The 12,977-nt window shown below is 37.8% G+C and overlaps 1 protein-coding gene across 1 annotated transcript in view; it reads right to left on the bottom strand.

Annotated features, from left to right (window-relative positions):
• RCAN2 (regulator of calcineurin 2) overlaps positions 1–4,904 on the bottom strand; it is a 124,288-nt gene extending 119,384 nt beyond the window's left edge. Inside the window, exon 1 of the mRNA XM_069728206.1 lies at positions 4,844–4,904. The gene's annotated coding sequence lies outside the window, so the exon portion shown is untranslated. The remainder of the gene's footprint in view (positions 1–4,843) is intronic.
• Between the last annotated feature and the right edge of the window lie 8,073 nt (positions 4,905–12,977).

Raw genomic sequence — 12,977 nt, 5'->3', positions numbered from 1 at the left:
ATGGTAATAAGGGAAGAAAGATACAACAACAAAGACCCTCTGCCACATCCAACCACTGAATGCACATCACATATACACATACATACATAAAAAATCATAGAAACCACACCACAAACCAACAGTAAAAAAGACCTAAAACTGCAGTATTGAATGCAATAAATACCAGCTGTGGCTTCCAATAAAGTCTCAGTTTCCAAAAGGTCAAATTCCAAACAAAATTATATGAACCCCCGGAGGAAGCCACGTTACCAGCGAAACACGTGATGTATCTCTGACATTACCAAATAGAGAAGTCCATGTCCGATTACCGTATATATACAAATGTCAATGCATGCGTCAACATAACTGCATCAAGAATAAAGCATGAAGAGTAAGGGTATCTGCACACGTAGAATGGTCCACTGCGGATTTTTACGTAGCGGATTTGATAAATCCACAGGGTAAAAACTGTGCGTTTTTCCTGCTGATTTACCGCGGTTTTTGTGCGGATTCCACTGCGGTTTTACACCTGCGGTTTTCTATTATGGAGCATGTGTAAAACCGCTGCAGATTCCGCACAAAGAATTGACATGCTGCGGAATGTAAACCGCTGCGTTTCCGCACGTTTTTTCCACAGCATGTGCACTGCGGATTGCGTTTCCCATAGGTTTACATTGTACTGTAAACTCATGGGAAACTGCTGCGGATCCGCAGCTAAATCCGCAGCGTGTGCACATACCCATAAAAGTCAGAGAAACAAAAAAAAAAAAAAAAATGGAGGTAAATAGATCCATGACATACCAAAATGCGGGACCACATCATAGTCACATAGGTTGAACTTGATGGGCCTTTCTCGAACCATGAGGGTAAAAAGATCCCATACGTTTCACTGGTAAGGAAGCTTCCTCAGGGACTTCAAATATTTTAGTTTTATCATTTTTTATATAAAAGGATATGGATTGTACTGAAGAGTGAGGATGTTTTTAATGTTGGTTTACGGTGTGTGGTTTCCATGTGTGTTTATAGCCAATAAACATGTAAATATATGCATTCAATAGGTGGACTTGTCAGGGGGTCTTTGCTCCAGCATCCTTCCTTCCATTTATTCCCAATTTTGTGCACTCCCTGGTATATACATATTCTTCATAGTGACAGTCTGTTCCTTCTCCCATGTATACAGCGTCCAACACAAACACATCTGCAAGTGGACACGCTGGCAACATGTATGTGCCGCCTGCTTTCACCAAAGAAAAGTCCGGAGTTCATCACAGAAAGAGCAGAATGTGAGGAGCACGAAGCGTCCAGCTCCCTCTAAGATGAGCTGTAAACGGGAACCTTGCTGGGACATGGGAGGTGGTTGAACCACTAGACCATCAGCTATTAGCCACCACCTTTACTCTAGACCACCAGGGAATAAATACTAACCCCGACATCTATTCTACACCGCCAGGGAATAAATATTAACTACCTCATCTACTCTACACCGCCAGGGAATAAATATTAACCCCCACGTCTACTCTACACCACCAGGGAATAAATATTGACTCCTACTTCTACTCTACACCATCAGGGAATAAATATTAACTTCCACATCTATTCTACACCACCAGGGAATAAATATTAACCCCCACATCTATTCTACACCACCAGGGAATAAATATTAACCCCCACATCTACTCTACACCACCAGGGAATAAATATTAACCCCCACATTTATTCTACACCACCAGGGAATAAATATTAACACCCACATTTATTATACACCACCAGGGAATAAATATTAACCCCCACATCTATTCTACACCACCAGGGAATAAATATTAACCCCCACATCTATTCTACACCACCAGGGAATAAATATTAACACCCACATTTATTATACACCACCAGGGAATAAATATTAACACCCACATCTACTCTACACCACCAGGGAATAAATATTAACACCCACATCTACTCTACACCACCAGGGAATAAATATTAACTACCTCATCTACTCTACACCACCAGGGAATAAATATTAACCCCCACGTCTATTCTACACCACCAGGGAATAAATATTAACACCCACATCTACTCTACACCACCAGGGAATAAATATTAACCCCCACGTCTACTCTACACCACCAGGGAATAAATATTAACTACCTCATCTACTCTACACCACCAGGGAATAAATATTAACCCCCACGTCTACTCTACACCACCAGGGAATAAATATTAACACCCACATCTACTCTACACCACCAGGGAATAAATATTAACACCCACATCTACTCTACACCACCAGGGAATAAATATTAACTCCACGTCTACTCTACACCACCAGGGAATAAATATTAACCCCCACATCTACTCTACACCACCAGGGAATAAATATTAACCCCCATGTCTACTCTACACCACCAGGGAATAAATATCAACCCCCACGTCTACTCTACACCACCAGGGAATATATATTAACCCCCACATCTACTCTACACCACCAGGGAATAAATATTGACTCCTACTTCTACTCTAGACCACGAGGGTAATATATATATATATATATATATATATATATATATATATATATATATATATATATATATATATATATATATATATATATATATATATATATATATATATATATATATATATATATACACACATGCACACACGGTTAATTATACTCTTTATGACCAGGGAATGAATGTTAATCTCCCAAATAAACAGAGCACCTGTGTTAATTTCTGAAACACTGACAATAATTACATCACATATGTACGGTAATTACAAAGAAATCCTGGAAACATTATGTGTTTCTAGAGGACTTCAGTTGAGAAACACAGCTCTAGACCACCAGGGAATATATACGGTATTAACTTTCTCTTTTCTTAGGCTAGCAGGGAGAAATGAACACTTTTACTCCAGACCACTAGGGAATAAAATATTAACTTCCTTTTTTATCTAGACCACCATAGAATAAAAATACCTAAAATGGACATTAGGGAAAAAGTAGTAGCCATCACAGAATAGATATTAAGTCCAACTTCTACTCTAGACCACCAGGGAATCAGTAATAATCCTATCCTCTACTCTAGGCCACTAGGGTATAACTAAACATTAAGCCCCTGTTCTGCTCTAGGACACTAAAAATTTAAAATATTAACTTCCTTTTCCACTCCAGTCCACCATGACAGCTATAGTAGACCACCAGGGAATCAGTATTAATCCTTCACCTCTTACCTGCTGGGATATGTGGCACTGATCTTAATTTCTAGAAAAACTGCAACAACTAAAATATTAACCCACGCTTCAATTCTAGACCACAAAGGACTTAAACATTCTTCTCTGGGCTACCAGCAACTAAAATATTAACCCCTATTTTTCCTCTAGACCACCAGGGAATAAAATATTAACATCTTCCTCTACTCTAGATCAACGGGAATTAATACATGAATCCCCTTCTTCTACTCTAGACCACCAGGGAATAATATATTAACCCCTTAGTCTATTCTAAATCAACAGAGATTAATATATTCAATACCTCTTCTGCCCTAGACCACCAGGGAATAATATATTAACCCCTTAGTCTATTCTAAATCAACAGAGATTAATATATTCATTACCTCTTGTGCCCTAGACCACCAGGGTATAATATATTAACCCCTTACTCTATTCTAAATCAACAGAGATTAATATATTCATTACCTCTTGTGCCCTAGACCACCAGGGTATAATATATTAACCCCTTACTCTACTCTAGATCAACAGGGATTAATATATTCATTACGTCTTGTGCCCTAGACCACCAGGGAATAATATATTAACCCCTTACTTTATTCTAAATCAACAGGGATTAATGTATTACCTTTTGTGCCCTAGACCACCAGGGGATACTATATTAACCCCTTACTCTACTCTAGATCAACAGGGATTAATATATTCATTACCTTTTGTGCCCTAGACCACCAGGGGATACTATATTAACCCCTTACTCTACTCTAGATCAACAGGGATTAATATATTCATTACCTCTTGTACCCTAGACCACCAGGGAATAATATATTAACCCCTTTCCACCACTCTAAATTAACAACCATTAATATATTAATCCCCTTCTTCTATTCCAGACCACCAAGGAAGATATATTAATCCAAACCTCTACTTTAGACCACCCGTGAAATATATATATGAACCCCCTCTTCTATCCCAGACGCCTAGGGAATAAAATATTAACCCACTCTAGACCATAAAGGAGAAAAATAAAATATTAACCCCCTGCTATCGTCCAGACCAACAGGGAATACATATTAACACCCACTTCTCCTCTAGACCACCAGGGAGTAAATATTACTCCTCTTCTTTACCAACTCCCTCTTCTACATCAGTCCGCCATATGTTAACCTCTTCATCACTGCAAACCATTTAATGTCTCTCCACTTTACCTATAGGAGATCATCGATATCAGTTTTCCCATCATTGCATTTTTTTCTACTGTGGTACAGACCTAGGTGGGAGCAATATGGCCCCTAATACGTCTCCATACACATCTCTGTACAACTTGGTGCATGTATGGAGCCATCATGGAGCCTTATGTGTGTGTGTATATAGTGATTCTGTATATAGACCTGCCCATACAGCAGGGTGCACCTCCTGCAATCACCCTCCCCTGCACCCCAGTTCTGCCCTATGTGAGCCCCCCTATGTCACACAGCTGACCTCTGCTCACCATGACCTGCACAACTCCTGGGTATTCTCCAGTGACAGCAGGTATCTGCCAGTGCTCGGTGCAGGTGGAGCAGCCATCACCACCGCCTCCTCCTGCCTCACCGTGTACAGTGACCTGCAATCCCCCGGAGCTGAGCCTGTCACCTACCTGCAGCAGCGGCAGCAGATCAGCTGTGTGCGTCCTCTGCTGCTCCGTCCCCGCCCGCACTGCTGCGCTACACAGGCGCACAGCGGCCAGCCAATCAGCAGCCGCCCGACCGGGGCGCTTCACTGCCACACAGCGATGTGATCCCGAGAATTTATCTCACAATCCCGGCAGATACAGGACTGCGCGCAATAATCTGTATATACAGCAGTGGTGAGGTATACAGAGGACGGGGCTGAGGATACACTGCGATATACAGGGTACAGGAACAGTGGTATTATACACAGGATGCAGATATAGTGTTATATACCGGCTGCAGATATAGTGTTATATACAGGGTACAGGAACAGTGATATTATACACAGGATGCAGATATAGTATTATATACGGGCTACAGATATAGTGCGATATACAGGCTGCAGATATAGTGTTATATACAGGGTACAGGAACAGTGATATTATACACAGGATGCAGATATAGTATTATATACGGGCTACAGATATAGTGTTATATACAGGGTAGAGGAACAGTGATATTATACACAGGATGCAGATATAGTATTATATACGGGCTACAGATATAGTGTTATATACAGGGTACAGGAACAGTGATATTATACACAGGATGCAGATATAGTGTTATATACCGGCTGCAGATATAGTGTTATATACAGGCTGCAGATATAGTATTATATACCGGCTGCAGATATAGTGTTATATACAGGCTGCAGATATAGTATTATATACGGGCTACAGATATAGTGTTATATACAGGCTGCAGATATAGTGTTATATACAGGGTACAGATATAGTGTTATATACAGGCTACAGATATAGTGTTATATACAGGCTACAGATATAGTGCTATTATATACAGGCTGCAGATATAGTGTTATATACAGGCTGCAGATATAGTGCTATATACAGGGTACAGATATAGTGTTATATACCGGCTGCAGATATAGTGTTATATACGGGCTACAGATATAGTGTTATATACAGGCTGCAGATATAGTATTATATACGGGCTACAGATATAGTGTTATATACAGGCTGCAGATATAGTGTTATATACAGGGTACAGATATAGTGTTATATACAGGCTACAGATATAGTGTTATATACAGGCTACAGATATAGTGCTATTATATACAGGCTGCAGATATAGTGTTATATACAGGCTGCAGATATAGTGCTATATACAGGGTACAGATATAGTGTTATATACCGGCTGCAGATATAGTGTTATATACCGGCTGCAGATAGTGTTATATACAGGCTGCAGATATAGTGTTATATACAGGCTGCAGATATAGTGCTCTATACAGGCTGCAGATATAGTGCTATATACAGGCTGCAGATATAGTGTTATATACAGGCTGCAGATATAGTGTTATATACAGGCTGCAGATATACTGTTATATACAGGCTGCAGATATAGTCTTATATACCGGCTGCAGATATAGTATTATATACAGGCTGCAGATATAGTGCTATATACAGGGTACAGATATAGTGTTATATACCGGCTGCAGATATAGTGTTATATACCGGCTGCAGATAGTGTTATATACAGGCTGCAGATATAGTGTTATATACAGGCTGCAGATATAGTGCTCTATACAGGCTGCAGATATAGTGCTATATACAGGCTGCAGATATAGTGTTATATACAGGCTGCAGATATAGTGTTATATACAGGCTGCAGATATACTGTTATATACAGGCTGCAGATATAGTGTTATATACCGGCTGCAGATATAGTGTTATATACAGGCTGCAGATATAGTGTTATATACAGGCTGCAGATATAGTGTTATATACAGGCTACAGATATAGTGTTATATACAGGCTGCAGATATAGTGTTATATACAGGCTGCAGATATAGTGTTATATACAGGGTACAGGAACAGTGGTATTATACACAGGATGCAGATATAGTGTTATACACAGGATGCAGATATAGTGTTATATACCGGCTGCAGATATAGTGTTATATACAGGCTGCAGATATAGTGTTATATACAGGCTGCAGATATAGTGTTATATACAGGCCACAGATATAGTGTTATATACAGGCTGCAGATATAGTATTATATACGGGCTACAGATATAGTGTTATATACAGGCTGCAGATATAGTGTTATATACAGGGTACAGATATAGTGTTATATACAGGCTACAGATATAGTGTTATATACAGGCTACAGATATAGTGCTATTATATACAGGCTGCAGATATAGTGTTATATACAGGCTGCAGATATAGTGCTATATACAGGGTACAGATATAGTGTTATATACCGGCTGCAGATATAGTGTTATATACCGGCTGCAGATAGTGTTATATACAGGCTGCAGATATAGTGTTATATACAGGCTGCAGATATAGTGCTCTATACAGGCTGCAGATATAGTGCTATATACAGGCTGCAGATATAGTGTTATATACAGGCTGCAGATATAGTGTTATATACAGGCTGCAGATATACTGTTATATACAGGCTGCAGATATAGTCTTATATACCGGCTGCAGATATAGTATTATATACAGGCTGCAGATATAGTGCTATATACAGGGTACAGATATAGTGTTATATACCGGCTGCAGATATAGTGTTATATACCGGCTGCAGATAGTGTTATATACAGGCTGCAGATATAGTGTTATATACAGGCTGCAGATATAGTGCTCTATACAGGCTGCAGATATAGTGCTATATACAGGCTGCAGATATAGTGTTATATACAGGCTGCAGATATAGTGTTATATACAGGCTGCAGATATACTGTTATATACAGGCTGCAGATATAGTGTTATATACCGGCTGCAGATATAGTGTTATATACAGGCTGCAGATATAGTGTTATATACAGGCTGCAGATATAGTGTTATATACAGGCTACAGATATAGTGTTATATACAGGCTGCAGATATAGTGTTATATACAGGCTGCAGATATAGTGTTATATACAGGGTACAGGAACAGTGGTATTATACACAGGATGCAGATATAGTGTTATACACAGGTTGCAGATATAGTGCTCTATACAGGCTGCAGATATAGTGCTATATACAGGCTGCAGATATAGTGTTATATACAGGCTGCAGATATAGTGTTATATACAGGCTGCAGATATACTGTTATATACAGGCTGCAGATATAGTCTTATATACCGGCTGCAGATATAGTATTATATACAGGCTGCAGATATAGTGCTATATACAGGGTACAGATATAGTGTTATATACCGGCTGCAGATATAGTGTTATATACCGGCTGCAGATAGTGTTATATACAGGCTGCAGATATAGTGTTATATACAGGCTGCAGATATAGTGCTCTATACAGGCTGCAGATATAGTGCTATATACAGGCTGCAGATATAGTGTTATATACAGGCTGCAGATATAGTGTTATATACAGGCTGCAGATATACTGTTATATACAGGCTGCAGATATAGTGTTATATACCGGCTGCAGATATAGTGTTATATACAGGCTGCAGATATAGTGTTATATACAGGCTGCAGATATAGTGTTATATACAGGCTACAGATATAGTGTTATATACAGGCTGCAGATATAGTGTTATATACAGGCTGCAGATATAGTGTTATATACAGGGTACAGGAACAGTGGTATTATACACAGGATGCAGATATAGTGTTATACACAGGATGCAGATATAGTGTTATATACCGGCTGCAGATATAGTGTTATATACAGGCTGCAGATATAGTGTTATATACAGGCTGCAGATATAGTGTTATATACAGGCCACAGATATAGTGTTATATACAGGCCACAGATATAGTGTTATATACAGACTACAGATATAGAATTATATACAGGCTACAGATATAGTGTTATATACAGGCTGCAGATATAGTGCTATATACAGGCTGCAGATATAGTGTTATATACCGGCTACAGATATAGAATTATATACAGGCTGCAGATATAGTGTTATATACCGGCTGCAGATATAGTGTTATATACAGGCTGCAGATATAGTGTTATATACCGGCTGCAGATATAGTGTTATATACAGGCTGCAGATATAGTGTTATATACCGGCTACAGATATAGAATTATATACAGGCTGCAGATATAGTGTTATATACCGGCTACAGATATAGAGTTATATACAGGCTACAGATATAGTGTTATATACAGGCTGCAGATATAGTGTTATATACCGGCTACAGATATAGAGTTATATACAGGCTACAGATATAGTGTTATATACAGGCTGCAGATATAGTGTTATATACCGGCTGCAGATATAGTGTTATATACAGGCTACAGATATAGTGTTATATACAGGCTACAGATATAGTGTTATATACCGGCTGCAGATATAGTGTTATATACAGGCTGCAGATATAGTGTTATATACAGGCTGCAGATATAGTGCTATATACAGGCTGCAGATATAGTGTTATATACAGGCTGCAGATATAGTGTTATATACAGGCTACAGATATAGTGTTATATACAGGCTGCAGATATAGTGTTATATACCGGCTGCAGATATAGTGTTATATACAGGCTGCAGATATAGTGCTATATACAGGCTGCAGATATAGTGTTATATACAGGCTGCAGATATAGTGTTATATACAGGCTGCAGATATAGTGTTATATACAGGCTACAGATATAGTGTTATATACAGGCTGCAGATATAGTGTTATATACCGGCTGCAGATATAGTGTTATATACAGGTTGCATATATAGTGCTATATACAGGATCCAGATATAGTGTTATATAGAGCCTGCAGATATAGTGTTATATACAGGCTACAGATATAGTGTTATATACTGGCTGCAGATAGTGTTATATACAGGCTACAGATATAGTGTTATATACCGGCTGCAGATATAGTGTTATATACAGGCTGCAGATATAGTGCTATATACAGGCTGCAGATATAGTGTTATATACAGGCTGCATATATAGTGTTATATACAGGCTACAGATATAGTGTTATATACAGGCTGCAGATATAGTGTTATATACCGGCTGCAGATATAGTGTTATATACAGGCTGCAGATATAGTGCTATATACAGGCTGCAGATATAGTGTTATATACAGGCTGCAGATATAGTGTTATATACAGGCTGCAGATATAGTGTTATATACAGGCTACAGATATAGTGTTATATACAGGCTGCAGATATAGTGTTATATACCGGCTGCAGATATAGTGTTATATACAGGCTGCAGATATAGTGTTATATACAGGCTGCAGATATAGTGTTATATACAGGCTGCAGATATAGTGTTATATACAGGCTGCAGATATAGTGTTATATACAGGCTACTGATATAGTGTTATATACAGGGCACAGGAACAGTGGTATTATACACAGGATGCAGATATAGTATTATATAAAGGCTGCCTATATAGTGTTATATACAGGCTACAGATATAGTGTTATATACAGGCTACAGATATAGTGTTATATACAGGCTACTGATATAGTGTTATATACCGGCTGCAGATATAGTGTTATATATACAGGATGAAGATATAGTGCTACAGGGTACAGGAACAGTGGTATTATACACAGGATGCAGATATAGTATTATATAAGGCTGCCTATATAGTGTTATATACAGGCTACAGATATAGTGTTATATACAGGCTGCAGATATAGTGTTATATACAGGCTGCAGATATAGTGTTATATACAGGCTGCAGATATAGTGTTATATACAGGCTGCAGATATAGTGTTATATACCGGCTACAGATATAGCGTTATATACAGGCTACAGATATAGTGTTATATACAGGCTACAGATATAGTGTTATATACCGGCTACAGATATAGAGTTATATACAGGCTACAGATATAGTGTTATATACAGGCTGCAGATATAGTGTTATATACCGGCTACAGATATAGAGTTATATACAGGCTACAGATATAGTGTTATATACAGGCTACTGATATAGTGTTATATACCGGCTGCAGATATAGTGTTATATATACAGGATGCAGATATAGTGCTACAGGGTACAGGAACAGTGGTATTATACACAGGATGCAGATATAGTATTATATAAAGGCTGCCTATATAGTGTTATATACAGGCTACAGATATAGTGTTATATACAGGCTGCAGATATAGTGTTATATACAGGCTGCAGATATAGTGTTATATACAGGCTGCAGATATAGTGTTATATACAGGCTGCAGATATAGTGTTATATACCGGCTACAGATATAGCGTTATATACAGGCTACAGATATAGTGTTATATACAGGCTGCAGATATAGTGTTATATACCGGCTACAAATATAGAGTTATATACAGGCTACAGATATAGTGTTATATACAGGCTACAGATATAGTGTTATATACAGGCTGCAGATATAGTGTTTTATACCGGCTGCAGATATAGTGTTATATACAGGCTACAGATATAGTGCTATATACAGGCTACAGATATAGTGTTATATACAGGCTACAGATATAGTGTTATATACCGGCTGCAGATATAGTGTTATATACAGGTTGCATATATAGTGCTATATACAGGATCCAGATATAGTGTTATATAGAGCCTGCAGATATAGTGTTATATACAGGCTACAAATATAGTGTTATATACCGACTGCAGATATAGTGTTATATACAGGCTACAGATATAGTGTTATATACAGGCTGCAGATATAGTGTTATATACAGGCTGCAGATATAGTGTTATATACAGGCTGCAGATATAGTGTTATATACAGGCTGCAGATATAGTGTTATATACAGGCTACTGATATAGTGTTATATACAGGGCACAGGAACAGTGGTATTATACACAGGATGCAGATATAGTATTATATAAAGGCTGCCTATATAGTGTTATATACAGGCTACAGATATAGTGTTATATACAGGCTACAGATATAGTGTTATATACAGGCTACTGATATAGTGTTATATACCGGCTGCAGATATAGTGTTATATATACAGGATGCAGATATAGTGCTACAGGGTACAGGAACAGTGGTATTATACACAGGATGCAGATATAGTATTATATAAAGGCTGCCTATATAGTGTTATATACAGGCTACAGATATAGTGTTATATACAGGCTGCAGATATAGTGTTATATACAGGCTGCAGATATAGTGTTATATACAGGCTGCAGATATTGTGTTATATACAGGCTGCAGATATAGTGTTATATACCGGCTACAGATATAGCGTTATATACAGGCTACAGATATAGTGTTATATACAGGCTGCAGATATAGTGTTATATACCGGCTACAGATATAGAGTTATATACAGGCTACAGATATAGTGTTATATACAGGCTGCAGATATAGTGTTATATACCGGCTACAGATATAGAGTTATATACAGGCTACAGATATAGTGTTATATACAGGCTACTGATATAGTGTTATATACCGGCTGCAGATATAGTGTTATATATACAGGATGCAGATATAGTGCTACAGGGTACAGGAACAGTGGTATTATACACAGGATGCAGATATAGTATTATATAAAGGCTGCCTATATAGTGTTATATACAGGCTACAGATATAGTGTTATATACAGGCTGCAGATATAGTGTTATATACAGGCTGCAGATATAGTGTTATATACAGGCTGCAGATATAGTGTTATATACAGGCTGCAGATATAGTGTTATATACCGGCTACAGATATAGCGTTATATACAGGCTACAGATATAGTGTTATATACAGGCTGCAGATATAGTGTTATATACCGGCTACAGATATAGAGTTATATACAGGCTACAGATATAGTGTTATATACAGGCTACAGATATAGTGTTATATACAGGCTGCAGATATAGTGTTATATACCGGCTGCAGATATAGTGTTATATACAGGCTACAGATATAGTGCTATATACAGGCTACAGATATAGTGTTATATACAGGCTACAGATATAGTGTTATATACCGGCTGCAGATATAGTGTTATATACAGGTTGCATATATAGTGCTATATACAGGATCCAGATATAGTGTTATATAGAGCCTGCAGATATAGTGTTATATACAGGCTACAAATATAGTGTTATATACCGACTGCAGATATAGTGTTATATACAGGCTACAGATATAGTGTTATATAC

This window comes from Ranitomeya imitator, chromosome 5, assembly GCF_032444005.1.
Source record: "Ranitomeya imitator isolate aRanImi1 chromosome 5, aRanImi1.pri, whole genome shotgun sequence".
In the NCBI taxonomy this organism is placed as follows: Eukaryota; Metazoa; Chordata; class Amphibia; order Anura; family Dendrobatidae; genus Ranitomeya; species Ranitomeya imitator.
The sequence above is the reverse complement of the archived record's forward strand: the minus strand, read 5'-3'. Positions and strand labels throughout refer to the sequence as shown.